At 36.5% G+C, this 19037-nt stretch overlaps 1 long non-coding RNA gene across 1 annotated transcript; it reads left to right on the forward strand.

Annotated features, from left to right (window-relative positions):
• The first annotated feature begins 4265 nt into the window (after positions 1 to 4265).
• On the forward strand, positions 4266 to 17024 carry LOC121499293. The gene is made up of 3 exons (XR_005990085.1): positions 4266 to 4400; positions 7477 to 7570; positions 15758 to 17024. It is a non-coding gene; the product is annotated as an uncharacterized LOC121499293 (long non-coding RNA).
• The last annotated feature ends 2013 nt before the right edge of the window (positions 17025 to 19037 follow it).

The raw sequence follows: 19037 nt of genomic DNA on the forward strand, positions 1-19037 counted from the left end.
GCATTATTCACATTAACCCAAAAAAATGGAAGCACCCCAAGTTGCTTTCATTCACTGATGGTTGGAATAGATATACAATATGCTATACACATGCAATGGGATATCACTCAGCCTTAAAAAGAATGAATTTTTGGTACATGCTACAACTGGATAAACCTTAAAAAAGTTACGCTAAGAGAGGGATCCCTGGGTGGCGCAGCGGTTTGGCGCCTGCCTTTGGCCCAGGGCGCGATCCTGGAGACCCGGGATCGAATCCCACGTCGGGCTCCCGGTGCATGGAGCCTGCTTCTCCCTCTGCCTGTGTCTCTGCCTCTCTCTCTCTCTGTGTGACTATCATAAATAAATAAAAATTTAAAAAAATTTTAAAAAAAGTTACGCTAAGAGAAATAAGACAATCATAAACAAATAAATTCTGTATGATTCTACTTGTATGATGTATTAGTCAGGGTTTTCCAGGGAAACAAAACAATGGCATATCCAGTAGGCTGGAGAGCCAGAGAAGAATTGATATTGCAGCTCAAATCCCAAAGCAGTCAAAAGGCAGAATTCCCCCTCCCTTGGGGCACCTCAGTCTTTTTTCTCATAAGGCTTTCCACTGATAGGATGAGAACCACTCATATTATGAAGAGTAATCTGCTTAACTCAAAGTCTAATTATTTAAATGTTAATCTCATTTAAAAAATACCTTCCTTCATACAAACATTTAGACTGTTGTTTGACCAAATATCTTAGTACTACGTTGTAACCGTGTTGACACACAAAATTAATTATTCCAAGTTTATCTCTTATCAATTTGGCACCCATATACATTTCTTTAAAGAATACCTAATCTCAAAATAAATACAATAACAAGGTCATACTTTCACCTAACATGATACAACAATCCTGTGTATAAGCAAAACACACTAAGCCTTTCAACAGAAATGAATGAGAAGTCCTTGGGTGATTTTTCACTCTCCCTTGATGTCCTGTAAGATTACAGGAGTAATAAATGTTATGAAGTAAAATTAATGATATTTAACAATATTTAAAGTAAATTTTGCAATATTTAACTGTGAAGTAAAATTAACATCATTTAATGTCATGATGTTAAGTAAAATTGAATACTTAACAATAAATTTAACAATATATATATATACTAAATATTTATATACTATAGAGTAGTGGTTCTTTACCTCGTGACATGACCTAAACCTTCATTCTTAAAGGGTATGGGACATAAGTAGTTCTGCCTAAATTGGATTACTCTATTTTTCCATTAACTTTCATCACAGGACATAGTGATACTAATGGGGAGCCTAAGGGATCTCCTGTACCTCTGCATGTCCTTTGTTACCTCCACTGTGGGGTTGCGGTTCATTTTCCCAGTGTTAGTCAATGTCGCACACCCCAGCCAGCATTAGTAACTCTCTCCTTTGCTTGTTGATTCAGAGTTATAAGGAACCCAAAGTGACCAGGTAGCAGTCGTACCTTCCAGTTCAATAGAATCACTATGTCTCCTACTATAAATAGGCTTCCATTTGAAACTGAGACATGAAAACAGAAAGAAAGATTTTTCCTAGGGCATTCCTAGCGTAAGACAAGTAATGCCACTCCCATTTCTACTCCTTTTCTCCTATGAATCTTGAATATTGGAGAAACAGCGCTGTATATCAGAAGCTTATTTGGAACATTTACCAGCTCCTGGAGAACCTTGCCCCAGCCTTGCAAGATGTTGCCATCTATCTGGTACTATAATTGAACCCCGAAGAGGCCATTCCACACTTCTATGGAGTCAGCTGCTTCAGGATGGTGGGGAACATCATAAGACCAACCAGTTTCATGAGCATTGGCCCTTGCTGCAGTTCATTTTCTCTGAACAGTTTCCTGATCAGAAGCAATGTTGAGTGGAATACCATAATAATGGATAAGGAATTCTGCAAATCCACAGATAGTAGGTTTTGTAGAAGCATTGTATGCAGGAAAAAAATGTTCAGTAAGAACAAAATGCTGCCCCTTCTGTGATGGAAGCAGTCCAATGTAATCAACCTGTATAGCTTCTTGAATCTATAGCTTTATGTCTTTTGTCAAAATGGGAAGTTCTTAACCATTATTTCCTCAAATACATTCATTTATTTTTATCCCCACCATCTTTTTCTCTAATGGCATGAATGTTATTTTTTGTTGTTGCTGTAATTGCATGGGATTCTAGTCTGTTTTTTAAAATTCGTTTTTCTCTTTTGCTCACATTGGTTAATTTCTATTTTTCTGTATTCCTGCTTATTGATTACTTCCTTTTATTTCTTTGCTGAAGTTTTCTATTTTTATATTTGTTTCAAAGATGTTCATAATTACTCATTGAAGCACTTTCGTTGTGACTGGTTTAAAATAATGGTCACATAATTCTGCCATTATTGTCATCTTGATGATGGCATCTATTGATTATCTTTTGCATTCATTTTGATATCTTGTTTCTTGATATAACAGGTTATTTCTCACTGAAACCAGCACATTTTGGGTATCAGAAGACCGGGTCTTTTCTAAACTTTTTGTATTAGCTAGCTATTTGACACAAGTTCACCTGGAGGAAGGTGAAATTATTTTGATATTTCCAGGTAGACATAGATGTCTAGATTCACTGTTTGGCCTCTGCTATACTCAAGGCAATAGATCTTTCCATTGCCATTTGGCAGGAATTGGCTTTCTGGCTTAGTGTGTATTCTCTAGTGATACCACACTAGGGTTGTACTTGTAATCTCTAAGTGATGGTCAAAGACAAGACTCTGTGCTTTCTCTGATACCACCCTGGTGGGAGTGTTCAGCAGTGTTCAATTATCTCATTATACTCTTGTGAAGATGTAATTTTAGTTTTTCTCCTTTATGAAAGACCTTTTAGCTTTTTTTAAATATATATTTTATTTATCCATGAGAGACAGAGAGAGAGAGAGGCAGAGACACAGGCAGAGGTAGAAGCAGGCTCCATGCAGAGAGCCTGACCTGGGACTCGATCCTGGGTCTCCAGGATCATGCCCTGGGCTGAAGGTGGCACTAAACTTCTGAACCACCCGGGCTGCCCAAAAGATCTGTTTTAAGAGAGAAAAAAAAAGAGCATGCCTGAAGAACATCAAAGTGATTGTTAAGTGCTTTTTTACAGATAGGTATAGAATTTGGAGAAGTTTTCAGCAATAACATCTCAGAATCAATAGCATTCATTAAGGTGTTTGAACTTTGACATTTTAAAGTTTTTTTTTTTCCTCTTTAAGTAATCTCTCTGCCAAACACGGGGCTTGAACTCACAACCCTGTGATCAAGAGGCAAATGCTCTACCACCTGACCAGCCAGGCACCCCCTACACTTTTACATTTTATTTTAGTTCTAAGGATTCATTTATTTATTTGAGAGAGAGAGAGAGAGCTCACATGTGGGCATGGGAGGAGTAATGGACAAAGGGAGTAAGAGAATTTCCAGCAAACTCCCCACTAAGTGAGGAGTGGGACTCAAGGCCCAGTCTTACCATCCTGATATCATGACCTTGAGATCATGACCTGACCTAAAGTCAAGAGTTGGATGCTTAGCTGACTGAGCCACCCAGGCACCCCAAACTTTAACATTTTAAAGTTTATTGTTTTAGGGAAGGATATATATATATATATATATATATATATATATATATATAGAGAGAGAGAGAGAGAGAGAGAGAGAGAGAGAGAGACTGCTGTGTGGGTGAAGGAGGGGAGCAGAGAGAGAGGAAAGAAAATACAAGCAGACTCCACGCTGAGTGTAGAGCCCAACTCGGGGCTTGATCCACCCAACTCTGAGACCATGACCTGAGCCCAAATCAAGAGATACTCAACTGACTGTTGGATTTGAAGAGAGCATTTCTGTCCAGAATCTGTGCCATTAACCTTTACATTCAAATACCTCTAAAAATTTGCTATATATTAATCAGTATGTTAAAAATTACTGCTTTTTTAAATCATATATTCTCACTCTTTAATGTTTTACAGTGAAAATCCTATGAGATTGTTAAGTCTTACCAAGTTTCAACTTTTCCACAGAAGCTTCCATGGTCTAAATTTAAAGTAATGTCTCCGTTGTTGATAGGTTAACACATTATTGTAATAAAATTTTACCTTATTATTAATATTCTATTTTGCCTTTATTGTATGTATTTTTAGATTCTATAAACTATATGATATTATTTTAAGTGAAAATTCTCTTTTTTAAAAGATTTTTATTTTTTTATTCATGAGAGACAGCGAGAGAGAGGCAGAGACACAGGCAGAGGGACAAGCAGGCTCCATGCAGGCAGCCCAATGTGGGACTTGATCCCAGGACTCCAGGATCACACCCTGAGCCGAAAGGCAGACGCTTAACTGCTGAACCACCCGGGCATCCTTAAGTAAAAATTCTTAATGTTGGTAAGAATGCAACTAACTCGATGATGGGATTATAAATTGGTTAAGTTACTAGGAAAAAAAATCATTTTAACAAAATTCATAGAACCTCCAAATGTGTTATACCCTTTATACTGCTAATTTTAAATTTTGGTAATATTTCTAATCCTATTCTGGAATATAATCACAAGGAAATGGGAAGTACAGAAGAATTTATACATAACCTATACATTATAGTATTATTTCTAATAGTGGAAAATTGAAAACAATCAGAATATTAAGCTAAAAAGAAAGAACTAAGTTACTCCTCATTTTTGTTACTATTCTGTCATTAAAAACATTGCTAACAGAGATCATTAATATCATGAGAAATTAGCAATGCTTTCTAAGTAAAGTTATGCAAGATGTTTATGACAGGTACTCAATATTTTTTCAACTGTCAAAAATATTTTAGAACAATTATTAAAAGTCAAAATCATTAATCAATTGTGTTTTCATCAGGATTAGCTCATGACTTGAATATTGACTTGATTTTTTCCAGATGAGGTGGCTTGCTTTTTCCATGTAGTTGCATGCTATAGTATTTATTGAAATTTTTAAAGTATCTCTTAGTCCTCTTTTATTTATTTATTTATTTATTTATTTATTTATTTATTTATTTATTTTAGTCCTCTTTTAAACAACATATGTGATACTGGGAGTAGGAGATGAATCTACATTTTTTTCTTTTTTTTGATATCTTCAGTTCCCAATAAGAATTGGTCATACAAAAGTTGTTGAATGAATATACTTTGAATGAAGTTAATTTAGTTATTTGCTATAAGACTTCATTGAAGAGATATCTATGGGCTGCCTCAGCCTTCTAGAAAATGTTAAACCTCTCATGATAACTAGTCTAATAACCACCAATAATAGAATGAAAGATTTCATTATAGCCAATTATTAGTTCCTTTTCCTTTTCACAACATACATTCTGCCCATACTTATCAAAGGGCAACTATCAGATGTACATCTCTCAACACTTCCTTAACCTAATGGTAAGCACAAAATACATGCCAAAGTAAAATGTAGGTCACAGTTGATGCTTCAAAATGTGTCTTAGAATATTAGAAAAACACATACTTCTGAAACCATGAAAAAAAAATTAAGGAGAAACATTTTCATCACTTCAGATGTTTATTCTTAATTCTCTGTACATAAAAAGGACACAAATATATTCCTTATAATAAACTTTGTTCCTCCCTCATCTATTTTCGGAAAATCTATTCCATTTCTTAAAAATTTGATACAGTTTTAACCATCTGGGCCTGATATTTTCTTTGTGGGAATAATTTATGACTTAAAAAAAATCTGTCTCTTCAGACGTTCTATTTCTTTAATTTTGGGTGTTTACTAGGAATTATCTATCCTATTCAGGTTATTGAACTTATTTGCAAAAAGGTGTTTATAATATTTTTCACTTTATCCTTTTTTTTTTCATTTTTTACGTTTTTTATTTAAAGTCATATATAAGATTACTTTATTCCTGCATCTTCTCAATTGTTTCTTCCTTATATTTGCCCTTTTCCTTTCCTACTTTGCAAGATTTGGCTTTATGTTCAAGGAACATTTTGTGGGTTTTGCCCAGTTTTAGTCTAGTGATAACCACCTTGCCAGGGTGAACGCTCACGCAGGCAGTTGTGCCAACTGCCGTCTCTCCTGTGCTTGTTCAATGTAGAAGATGTATTTTTTTTCCTATAAACCCAGGGTACTCTACCAGTTTGCTGATTTGTAGTGTCCTCATACAACCTATACTTCATCTTCCTTTTGGATGGGCATAGATCCAACATTGTACTTCTATCTCAGCTCTTCAGAAAGAGAGGAAGACAATCTTCCTGTGATATTGGGAAGACTTAAATATCTTTTACAGTTCGTGCTGTCAGAAGTGACAAAGGGATTAAACATCATTTTGGCCACTGGTTTTTCAGCAATGGCTGCAAAAGGGAAGAGCTTGCTTTATTCTTTTAATGTCTTTAAGGTCTATGATAGTATCTATCCCCTCTTATATTTCCTATTTTCTTTTTACTCTCTTTCTTTATTGTTGAGTCTCTATCAAGTCATTTAATTTTTAAAAACTTTTCAAAGTACCAAAAATTTTGTTCTTCTGCATTTCCTCCAACACTTGGTATGGTCCATCTTTTTAATTTTTGCCACTCAAATGAGTGGTAATAATTAATTGCACTGAGCGGTTTTTTTTTTTTGTATGTTTGATTGCAATCCATATATCTTAAAACCGCAAGTAATGTTTAACAAGAAGATAGCAGTACACAAGCATGTTGATTTAATTAGAAGAAATTATTTACCAAAATAAGATAGATATTAAATACAGAAATATTAAAAGTTCTCAACCAAAGCAGTCAATTGTATTACTTAGAGAGAGACAGAGAATGATGGAGAGAAAAACAGAGAGAAATATTGGATATATAATAGATTTATTACTTTGTTGAAGTGCTAAAGGGAGGCTGCCTAAGTTACCTTAATATAAATTACCTTGATATTTGTGTATGTATATGCTAAAATGTATTTTATTAATAATTCACATTAATAATAGTCATTTGCATGACTAATCTATTATGTTTTATCTTCTATCTGGAATAGTTCACCTGTGAAACCTTGCTATAATGAGACTCTGCTGACACTGTTGTTTTGTTTTGTTTTGTTTTCCATTTCATTTCCAGGTAGTTTCTTGTTCATCTTTTTATTTATTAACTACTTCCCTAAGAACCTAAATTCATTTATTCCTAAAATATTAGACTTTTGGGATCCCTCGGTGGCACAGCGGTTTGGCGCCTGCCTTTGGCCCAGGGCGCAATCCTGGAGACCCGGGATCGAATCCCACATCAGGCTCCCGGTGCATGGAGCCTGCTTCTCCCTCCGCCTATGTCTCTGCCTCTCTCTCTCTCTCTGTGACTATCATAAATAAATTTAAAAAAATAAAATATTAGACTTTCTACAACTGAAATAAACTCTAAGTGGTTGTAACTTAAGAACTTAAGTTCTTATAATTTTTTTGTACAAGATTTTAATGTTAATGTTAATTATGGTATTTATTTTTCCATAGGCCAACATTGATTTCAGCCCAGCCACTTTTCAAATTTCACCTTAAAACAGGCCTTTTCAGGAACACTGACAACTGCATGCCCTGTGGAGATGAGGTAAGTCTCAGGAATTCATAAAACGTGGCTTCATATCTGAACTGTGCTTCTGAGCCACTTGAAAAGGATAAGCAACTGATGGGCCATGTGCCTTGTTGATAGCAGGACTTACTTGGTTTCCTGTTGTTCCCCACTAAGCTCTTAAATCTCATTATTCTGATGGACTGTGGAGAGGGATTAAGTATGCCTGAGAGAGGCAGTGGTAAATTAGAGGGCAAAAATAGAAAAATCTTATATTCTTGCACTATTGGTGCTTGATATTTCCTGGAATATTGATGAATTTACTCAAATTTATTGACTAATGATTATCTTTCCTTAGGTCTTTAGCCTTATCCCTTCATGATACATTTTCTCATTTGGCTCACTGTTCAATTTCTAGGATGTCCAGTGACCTAATTAAATCTTAGACAATAGGCTATTTTCTCCTTCCTCTAAAATACAATTGTATATTGATATTAATAGTTCATCTATTACTTTCTGGAATAACACAAAATAAACCTGGACACCTATTCATGTAGAACATCGTAAGTGATACCAATGCAGTGATCAAATTGCCCTCTAGGTCTTCTTTTCAGACTAAATATGACCTGTTTCTTCAAATTTTCTTAACCCAGCATGATTTCCTGCAATTAGGTCACCCTTTCTGAGAGTATTCCACTTAATCACTGTCCCTTCCAAAATATATATGAAGGGTTCCCTTTTCTCCATAGCTTTACCAATGTTTGTTATCTCTTGCCTTTTGATGAAAATAATCTCAATAGGTTTGAGGTAATGTCTCATTGTGGTTTTGATTTGCATTTCCCTGGTCATTAGTCACACTGAGCATCTATTCAATTCCTCTGCCCATTTTTAAACAAGACTTTTTTTTTTATTGACTTGTATGAATTCATTATATATTTTGGATATTAATCCTTTATGAGATATTTGATTTCCAAATATTTCTATTTCATAGTTTTCTTTTTATTTTGTTGTTTCTTTTGCTATGTAGAAGTATTTTAGTTTGATGTGTCCTGCATATTGATTTTTGCTCTTGTTGTTTGTACTTTTGGTGTCATGTGAAAAAAAAATATTGCAAAGACCAATGTAAAGGAGATTTTTTCTTTTTTTTCCCCTCTAGGAATTATATGTTTTCAGGTTTTATGTTTAAGTGTTTAACCCATTTTGGATTAATTTTCTGAGTGATATTAAATAGGAGTCCAATATCACTTTTCTATAAGTGGATATCCAGTTTTCCAAACACCATTTGATGAGACTGTCCTTTCCCTATTTAATATTCTTGGCTTTCTTGTCAAATAGTTTACCATTATTCATTATCTCCCACATAAGGAAATAACTTAAGTGTTCATCAATAGATGAATGAATAAAGACGCACACAATGAACTATTATTCAGCCATGAGAAAGAAGGAAATTCTACCATTTGCAAGAACATGGATGGTACTTGAGAACATTATGCAAAATGAAATAAATTAGGCAAGAAAAACAACTATTGTATGATATTACTTTTGTGTGATCTTAAGAGTTGAACTCATGGAAATAGAATAGAATGGTGGTTATCAGGGGCTGGAGGAGCATGATTGAAGAAGTGGGGAGATGTTGGTCAAAGGGTACAGACTCCCAGTTATAAAAGAATAAGTTCTGGGGATGTAATTCACAGTATTGAATTGACTGTGACTATAATTAATATTATTAGGTTACATACTTGAAAGTTGCTGAGAGAGTAGACCTTAAATGTTCTTACCACAAAAAAGAAATGGTAATTTTGTGATGAGATGGAGGTAAAGGTAAGATAATAATCATTCTGCAATTATATAAGTGTATCAAATTAACAAGTTGTACATCACTTATAAAATATGTCAATTAAAAAAAGATATATGTCAATTATAGCTCAAATGAAGTGGGGGAAAATTATATATGAACTATTCAAGAAATACTTCAGATAAGTTCTTCCAAATACCAAGTAAAAAGAATACATATGGGGATACAGCACCACCAAGCAGTTGGTTTATTGGAATTAAACAATCAAAAAAGATACTTAAGGATTGAGACATTTGACAGGCTTATTGATTCTTAAAAGCAGTGCATTTCTGAGAAAAGTAGCCTCAGTAAGGCTTTTCAGTATCTGAGAGTGCTCCATTAAGAAAGTAGGAGATGCTGCTCGCCAGCCCGCCCCAGACTGGGGACAGGTCTCAGCGAGGACCCTGCCCATGTTCAGAGGCGCTGCCCTCTGGCTCCAGGGTGGTGCTTCCTGGGAGAGGGGTGGGTTGGGGCTGGATAGCGTCCAAGCACCTGCTAAAGCCCGAGCCCGACCCAGCTGCGCCCCGTCTGACCAAAGCTCTAATGAAAACACTTCCACCCCACCCCCCCAAAAAAAATAAAGTGGGAGATGAACTAAAACTTCAAAGATGAATAGGTTTTCATAATGACTTACAGTGGTACTCAGTAATAAGGAACTATATTTCAAATAAAATAATCCTACTCAATGTCCCTTCTGTTTGATGTTTGTACAACTGAAAACGGAGGAGAGTCTGAATTGGCATGTGGCAGCACAGCAGGTGCTAAACAAACACAACACATTGTGCTCTTGTACGAAATATCATGAAGAAAACACCTTCTCCTACTTTCCATATGCATACAAATGTATTAAATATGGACTCCCTACCTATACAATATAATAAATTAAGTCCCACATTTTAAGTATATACAAGTATAGGTATGCATACATTTATACTTTCATGTATAGGTTTATATTTTTAATAAAATGATCAGTGTGGAATTTCACATGCTTGTATGAAATTTTATAGTGGGTTTTATGATAGTTAAGTAATTAGTCAAATAAATCTTCCTCAAAATTATTGTACACTGTAAAGTTTCCTGTGATATAAAAAATAAAATGTTAATGATCCATGAATTTTCAAAGAACAAATGCAGCATACACAATATATTAAAATGCTAGCACTTTTATTTAAAAAAAAAATCAGTGAGTCCAAGGAAACCTAATGACAAAATATAAAAATAGTTTTTATTATTCTAGAATCGGGACAAAAGTATCAGATACGTAACATATTGGTTAAGTGATAATGATACTCTTAGGCTTGTTATTTAGGAAAACTTGCAAAGCAAGGAATATACTACATATTAATGCAAGCAGCCATCTTTTGTCTATAGTAATGTTCTTGAAAGGTTGAATTATTTGCGTGGAAACTATCAGGACAATTCAAGAAAATTATTTGAATTATTTCAATGAATGAATGTTGGAGTTCATTTTAAGATGCTTACTGCTTGCAGCATTTGGGGGATTTCATATCTCTGGAATATAAAGAAAGTTCTGGCATTTTTTTGTCATTTATTGTTACTTCATGTGTGCACAGATTTCCAGAAGGAAAAGACCAAAATCTGGTCAAATGGTTGAAAATGATGAGCAAGAGTGAAAGTACATGCTCATCATCTCCAAGAGAGTAAGTCTTTTTTACACTGACATTTAGGCAGTCTGAACTTCATATACTCCATGAGGAAACTGACAATTTCTTGATTGATGAGGAGGAGTTGGTGATATAGAAATAACTGTTGCCAAGTTCCGGCCAATAATTCCAATGTATTTCTTTCATTCTTAATAAAATTTCAAAATCTGAGATGTTGTAATAAAGTAATTGTAGCATGGTTCTTGGATGATGGAAAGAACTTGAGTGAATATCCTTTAATAAGTGTTTTTTCTTGCCAGATTTTTAAAATATTGTTTTTAATATATATATATGTGCTTGCTGATAAGAAAAATGCTAAATTTCTTCATCCTTTAATAGTTTACGTATTGACTCATTCCCCTCTCTACTACCACCCAATAGTTAACTTTTAGTGGTCTGTTACTCATTAGTGATATTTTCGGTAAATTAAATCTATCTATAATTAATTTTTTTCAGTTGAATTATTTTGATGTTTCAATTTCCCCCTTCAAGATTTTAGCCAAGTGTATTTGATATATTTCACTGTATTCCACTGTTCCTGTGTTTTTAAAACAAGCACTAATGAGAAATTAAAAGTAGCTGTAAACACTCAGACTCAATTTTCTCAGTCACTGAATTCAGTGCAGTTAAAGCTAACAAATAATTTATTATATTGTGGTCAACATTATAGTAGAATATTCTCATTGATGGATATAAATTTAGCATATTCCCCCACTAACATTTTTGTTATGTTCCAAAAGCTGCCTGCAAAGAAGTTTAGCACTTTGAAATGCAGATTTTTAAAATTCCTCTTATAAACAATACCTTACAAGGTGATTAATTGTTGAAGCAAGTTCACAAATACTATTTACCATAATGTCATAGAGAAATATATTGACTGCAACATTTCTATTGTTAGTAACCACAACTCATAACCTAGTTTCTATGGAAAGTATATTCAAAATTCCGTCAGGAAATGCAGGTCTATTTTCCCCAAGTAAGCAATGGGAATGGGAACTCCTGGGGTTGTTTTAGCAGTAGGAAAGAGATTCCAGAACAAGCTTCCACAAGGTGACGTCTTTAGATGAAAAGATATTGGACAGCAGAGTATTGGGGTTGCAAGAAGTATGGCTCATTTAGTGTAAAAACACACACAAAAAAAAACTCTAAATGAGAATTCTTAAGTGTTATTGTATATTGACATCTTCTGTTGCTCTCTGGCTGCCTAGAACCACACTGTTGGGTCAGCCTTTTACAGAAAGAGCCTCACATTCCAAAATATTTCCTCCAAATTACTATAATAAAAACTTGCATTCTTCCAGAGAAGATGCTTTAGGATAATGTTTTGAGAAGAGACTGGTAAAAGAAATTCACAAAAATATTTGAGGGCTAATAGTCTAATCTTGTCTTTCACACACTTTAGTCTGTATCTGAATGATAATTTCACAGTGGAGTTTGTACTTATAAAAGGACTTCCGTTAGCACCACTAAAAAAAACTGTAGCATTAATATATGTAGCTCAGTTATGTACAAAGGCCATTATAATCCTAAAGTAATATAGGGTGATGCCTTGTAAAATAAAGAATGAGAGAGAATTCAACACTACTATCTTAATGGTCATTGATAAAAATCTATGTCTTGAAACCTAATGCCTTTAGTTATAGAAGGCATGGCATGATATTTTGGTTATCTTGAATAAGAATACAATCAATTACAAAAATGGTAGAAACGAAACTGCTTGTGTTTATTTTCTGAACAAGATGACGGAACTGATAAAGATTTATTTAGTTTAATATATTTATAACATGTAATATTACTGACATTAAGTATTTAATTTTTTTTATAATGCCTCTGCATGTAGAATTTTACCATATCTTCCAGGTTTGGGAGGATGGGTAATACCTTTGATTCATTTAATAATCATTTTGAGTTTCTTTATGAATTCACTTATTGTGTGTATATCTGTTAATATACAGTATTTTAGCATCAACTTTAATAACTACTTTCCTAGATAATGGTAAGAAATATTTCTTGTTTTCTTACACTATTTATAAAATTAGAGCTAATATTTATATAGTGCTTAACATGCTCCTGGCACTGCTCTATGTTCTTTAACATATAAATGTATGAAATCTTTATAGCAATCCTATGTGATATTACTATCTCCATTTAATAAATGAGAAAACTGAGGTACACTATTTAAGTAACTTGGCCACGACTACACAGCTAGTAAATGTAGAGAGTATTATGTAATTTATCTATTTTTACCAAAGATATTTTCCAGTGTTTAGGCATAGGAAAATATTCAGGATGCTTTTAAAGTCATCTACCTTGAGAAGGTAGTCTATCTGGAGGGATGGTGTTCTTAAATACCAAAACACAGCGGTGCCTAGTTGGCTCAGTCACTTTAGTATCTGGTGTACCTTCAGCTCAGGTCATGATCCTGGGGTCCTGGGCTCCAGTCCTACATCAGGCTCCCTGCTCACTGGGAATGCCTGCTTCCCCCTCTCCCTCTGACCCTCCCCTCTGCTATGCTCTCGCTCTTTCTCTCTAAAATGAATAAAATAAAAAATATTTTAAAAATACCTAAACACAGAGAAAACAAATATGTAATCACAATGTTTTTCAGTGTTCTGTGGTCAATTACATGACATGGAACAAATAAGAGACACGTGGTAATTTAGTAAGCATGGCATTGCTGAATATTTTCAAGGAAGGGGAATTATAATTTGAATGAAGTGTGGAGAATGACTTGTCAGGCAATAGTGATAACTTGCAGAAATTCAGAGAATTAATGATAGCAAGATGAAATTAGTGGCAAGTAGCAAGAGAAAAATTAGGGAGCATTTGGAAACTAGAATGCACATGTAGTTTGTAAGATATTGGCACGAGGTAGGAAATGGGGCACTGAATAATTATACATAGGCTTCTGGGCTAGGTGTTAGGATAGTTGCTGTTGATAATCATTCATTTAGACAAAGTGAAAGGAAAAAGCACCAGCACTGGCAAATTTGGGCTGGAGGATAAATGACTTCAGATATGGACATACTGATTTGAGTTATAATGTAGGAGATTTTGTATATGTGATGGCATAGGGACAAGTTGGATTCTGCTGTGATTATTATACTATAATTAGATTTTTAATGAAATTAGAATTTTTAAAAAATCTGAATTCAAATCAGAGTAGTAGAGAGTTGATTTTTACAAAAGTTCTTAGATTTATGTGACAAAATGGTGATTTATTGTTTGTGTACTTCAAAGAAAGTTTGTTTTATAATATTTAAAAATGATTGTCTAATGTCTGACATTTTAAAAAATAAATTTTGGATTAGAGCCTCTGTGAAACTTTCTTTTGCTCAGGGTTTGGGTTTGTCTGGTCCTCAGGGCACTCCATGGGGCTGCCCCCAAATCTCCTCAACAGGTGAGCAAGTGTCCACTCCTGGCTTGACTACAAAAGGTGGACCAGGGCAGCGGCCCTCAACAGGCCTCTCTATCTATAGTGCAGACAAGAGACCATGGAAGGGACCTTGGGCCAAGGCATTGAAGGACAGATGGTCAGCAGCACTTTAGGTTAGATAAAGAAGGATATTTCCTTAGTGTGGATTGCTGCCTTTAGTAAAAACATGTCCATTTGCCATTCACTCCACCAGTTGTGAGAGACTGCTGGGATAGAAGAAATCATGTGGATGAGCAGGTAGGAGAACAGAATGGAAAAAAAAAGTGGTTTGAGAAAGCAGTTAAATGTCTGGCAGAGAAACTAAAGAAAACAGGACAATTAGATAAGCTTGAGAAAGCCATCACCACTCAAAATTGTAATACTAAATGTCTTACCATACCAAGCACTTGCTCTGAAATTCAGAAACTGACGACACCCATTGTGATAGATCGGTGGGATAAGACAGGCCTTCACAGCTTCTTTGAGCAAACCAGGTCTCCTGATGGTTGTCTTCAAGTATCCCATTGAAAAGGACAGCCGCATTTATGTGTCGCTGACCGTGGTACTGGCCTGATCTTCACAGGCATCATGAAACCAAAGCAATTGTAAACTGTGAATGTGCTTTTAATCGTTAAAAAGATCTGAAGTATGTTTACTCTTTACTATTACCAGAGATTTGAGACACAAGTTTTGCTTCCAGTATTGAAATCCTAATAGAACTGTCACCTCTAGATGATTATACCTGCTCCATTCCTGGAAATACTAATTTCCCAGTGAGAACTGAGCCACAGAGTAATTACACCCCAGAAACTCCATCTCCTGGATGTATCATGGAAATTGGAAAAAACATGATCAACAGATGAACGGATATAGGATCTCCAGCAGAACTATCTCCTACTACTTTTTCTGTGTTAACCATAGTTTGAATTTGCAGCCAGTTACTCATTTAGGTGTTCAGTAGCATATTATGAATTAAACCAGAGGGTTGGAGAGAATTTTCAGGCATCACTGCTCTCACTCAGTGTAGATGGCTTCACAGATCCATCAAACCCAGAAAGGTTCTGCATAGGGTTATTCTCTAATATCAACCAAAATGTGACTGTAGAAATGACAAGAAGACATACAGGAAGAGGAGTGTGCTTATATTAGACAGGTGGGGTATTTTTCACCGAGTGCCTAAAGTGATGCTGTAGTCTTTTGCAGAGCCCCAAGTATCCTCAGAGATAGAGCTAGCACCCTGCAACAGCGTAAAATTCCACCCGGCTGCAGTCTGAAGATCTTCACTAACCAGGAATTTGCTGCTCTTCCCGCAGTGTGCTAATCAGAGTTTTGAAGCTGTGCATCAACTAGGATGTGCATCCTAAGAATGAGCTTTGTGAAATACTAGGAAGCAGAATACAGAAGGCACATGGTAATGAACACTCACCAGATTGTGTTGGGGAATGACTGCATAAGAAGGTTTCCAGAAGGAACTGTCCTCTAAAAAGATGCCATGAATGTGATGGTTCAGACGGAGACTTTATCTTATGCAAGGTCAGGCCGTAAACAGTATGGATTCCTCCTTTTTTCCCTTGAGAAAGGGCGGCCTAGCCTCAGATAATATGTAAACAACCTCTAAAGTAGATTGGGATGAAAAACAGAGGGCGTGCTTTGTCTGCTTTTGCCTGAGAACTGAATAAATGCAGCCTGCAAGGGCAAGAGCTTGCCCTTAGCCCTAGAGGCTTTGGGCCCCCACTGTGTGTTCATTCATTCATAGCCAAGCAGCACCAACGGGATTGAACTTCATCTGAATGGACCTCTACAGTGGTTGGACAAAGTATTAGCTCACATATGATCCCTTTGTTACAGAGAACTTGGTTCTTGTCTCACAGAGTCAAAGAACGAATCTTGAGGACACAGGAGCGTGAGTAAAGGATAGAAGCTTATTAAGTAAAGATACAGAGAAAGCTCTTAGGAGTGAGAGGGGTCCCCACAATGTTGCCACTGAGGGCTTGTAGGGTTGGTCTTTTACTGAAAGCCTGATCAGGGAACCTAAATCCTTTTAAAATATCCATTGATATCACCATTGAGTAAGGACTAGTGATAACATCCTTAATGGCTTACTTCCTTTTGAGAGTCTGATGATTTTTTTGGTTACAGTAGGTGTTAGAACAAGACACCCTCCTCACCCACTCCTTAGGGCAGTGTGGTCTGGCTTGTTCTCTTAACTCTGGTTTCCTGACACCTCAGCATTTTGGGGATTTTTGTGAGCCCGCTTCCATGGCTGCCTACCTAGCCCTGCCTAGCCTCATCTGTCCCTAACTCACCTTCAGGTGTGTTGCTTAAGCATGTCATCAAGCTTTGTTGCCAATCAAGTCCCATCAAAAGGCTAAATGTAACAACTCTTTTGTCATAGTGTTTGTCATAGCCCCATGGGCTGTTTACTGTCTAAAAACTTAAAAGAGGAAAAAGCACTTAAAGTCCCACCAATTGAAGCACCTTGTAGAATAGGTTTTCTGCGTTTGAATATTAAATGGGAAAATTCGTTTCTGGAAATACTTTCCTGTACAGGAGGAAGAGGAGATTTTAAAGACACGCTGATGTCTTCTTGGGCATTGTGGAGGCTGAGAAAATTAAGGCCATTTCACCTCAAGTTCAGCATTAGCACAAGTACAGACATCTCAGCCCCCCACCCCCACCCCCCCCCCCCGTGCTTAATGCCCTTGAAAGCCCCATATCAGAATGTAAACAGACTTGAGAAATTCCTCCACCCCTTCTGGAGGTCCCCTAGACCAGCCCATGAAAACCCAGCTGAAACCCACCTCGGGGTCCAAGTCCCTGATGCTGTGTTGGGTATACGTGGATCCAAGCTCAAGCTTGTTAGTAAACCCTCATGTACTTGCATCGGTGTGGCTCCTTGGTGGTTTTGTGGAGGCTGAGAAAATTAAGGTCATTTCACCTTAAGTTCAGCGTTAGCACAAGTACAGCCATCTCAGGCCCCTGTGAATAAGAGCTGAACTTTACTTCAGTTACAGGAAAAAACAGCTTACAGCTTAACACCCTAGAAAGCCCCATATTAGAATGAGAACAGCTCAATGCCCTTGAAAGCCCCATATCATAATGTAAACAGAACTTGAGAAATTGCTCCAGCCCTTCTGGAGGTCCCCGAGACCAGCCCATAAAACTAAGCTGGAACCCACCTCGGGGTCCAAGTCCCTGCTCCGCTGTGTCAGGTATACTTGGACCCAAGCTCTAGCTTGTAAATAAACCCTCCTGTACTTGCATCGGTGTGGGCTCCTGGGTGGTTTCTCGGATTCGCAATCTTGGGCACAACAGTTTCTCAGATTCATGATCTGGGGCACAACAGGCATAAAACTGAGTGTCCCAAAGGTTTATTAATAACAGTTATAGTTATGTGTACAGGTAATATATCATGATTCAGTATTGCAGCATTTAGCTGTTTATATACATTATTAATTTGCATAAATTTGGTATGTATGTGCTGTTTCTTGACTTAATGACTTCATAAAGTTACAGTTATCTGTTATTTCCACTTATCCATTATTTTTGTCTTTTTTTGATATAGAATATATATCAAGACTTTCATGTTATCATTTAGAAACAGATTTTCCTTGTAGCAAAACATTTTTTTTCTGCCTTCATGGGACCCAGGAAATTTAACAAAACTCCCCTACCCTGGACAAGCAGAGCAGGACTGATTCCATTTTGTGCTGCACCTGCCACCTCCCCTATGACCCCCACATGACCTGCTTATTGCTTAAGGCGCTGCCCACCCTAGTCAGGCCGCTGGGAAATCGGCTCCTAACGATGTAACCTTGTGCCCGCCCAAACTGCGCGCCAACTCCGAGCAGAGTGATAGGCCAGTTCAAATGGTCGCTATAGGGTAAATTGTGATTCAATTGGCCGCCTGCGTGGGGACCCACATGACTGTGCAACTTTCTGTGTGTGTTGCAATTCCATGGGCCACCGGGCCCCTATAAAGCTGCTGCGCCTCTTAGCCTCGGGGTCCAAGTCCCTGTTCCTGTGTCGGGTGCACTTGGACCCAAGCTCCAGCTTGTAAATAAACCCTCGTGTGGGGGATCCCTGGGTGGCGCAGCGGTTTGGCGCCTGCCTTTGGCCCAGGGCGCGATCCTGGAGACCCGGGATCGAATCCCACGTCGGGCTCCCGGTGCATGGAGCCTGCTTCTCCCTCTGCCTGTGTCTCTGCCTCTCTCTCTCTCCCTGTGTGCCTATCATAAATAAATAAAAAAAAAAAAAAAAAAAAAAAACCCTCGTGTGTTTGCATCGGTGTCAGCTCCTTGGTGGTTTCTCCGATTCGCAATCTTGGGCACAACACCTTTTACCAAAAATAAAGTTTTTTTTGGGAGGGGGCAGATAAAAATAAAATAATAAAACAAAATAAAATGAAATAAAAAAATAACAAAATAAAATAATAACATCTTCCAACAAGAGAATTCTATCAGTCTTCAAGCAAAACAAAAACACTAATCTATTAATCTATTATAGTAATCTATTTACTGTGTTAAGTGGTCACACTTGTAAAAAATAATAATGCAAATATATTGATATGTTAGAAAACAAATAAAAATTCGA

Source organism: Vulpes lagopus, chromosome 10 (genome assembly GCF_018345385.1).
Source record: "Vulpes lagopus strain Blue_001 chromosome 10, ASM1834538v1, whole genome shotgun sequence".
NCBI classification, from domain to species: domain Eukaryota; kingdom Metazoa; phylum Chordata; class Mammalia; order Carnivora; family Canidae; genus Vulpes; species Vulpes lagopus.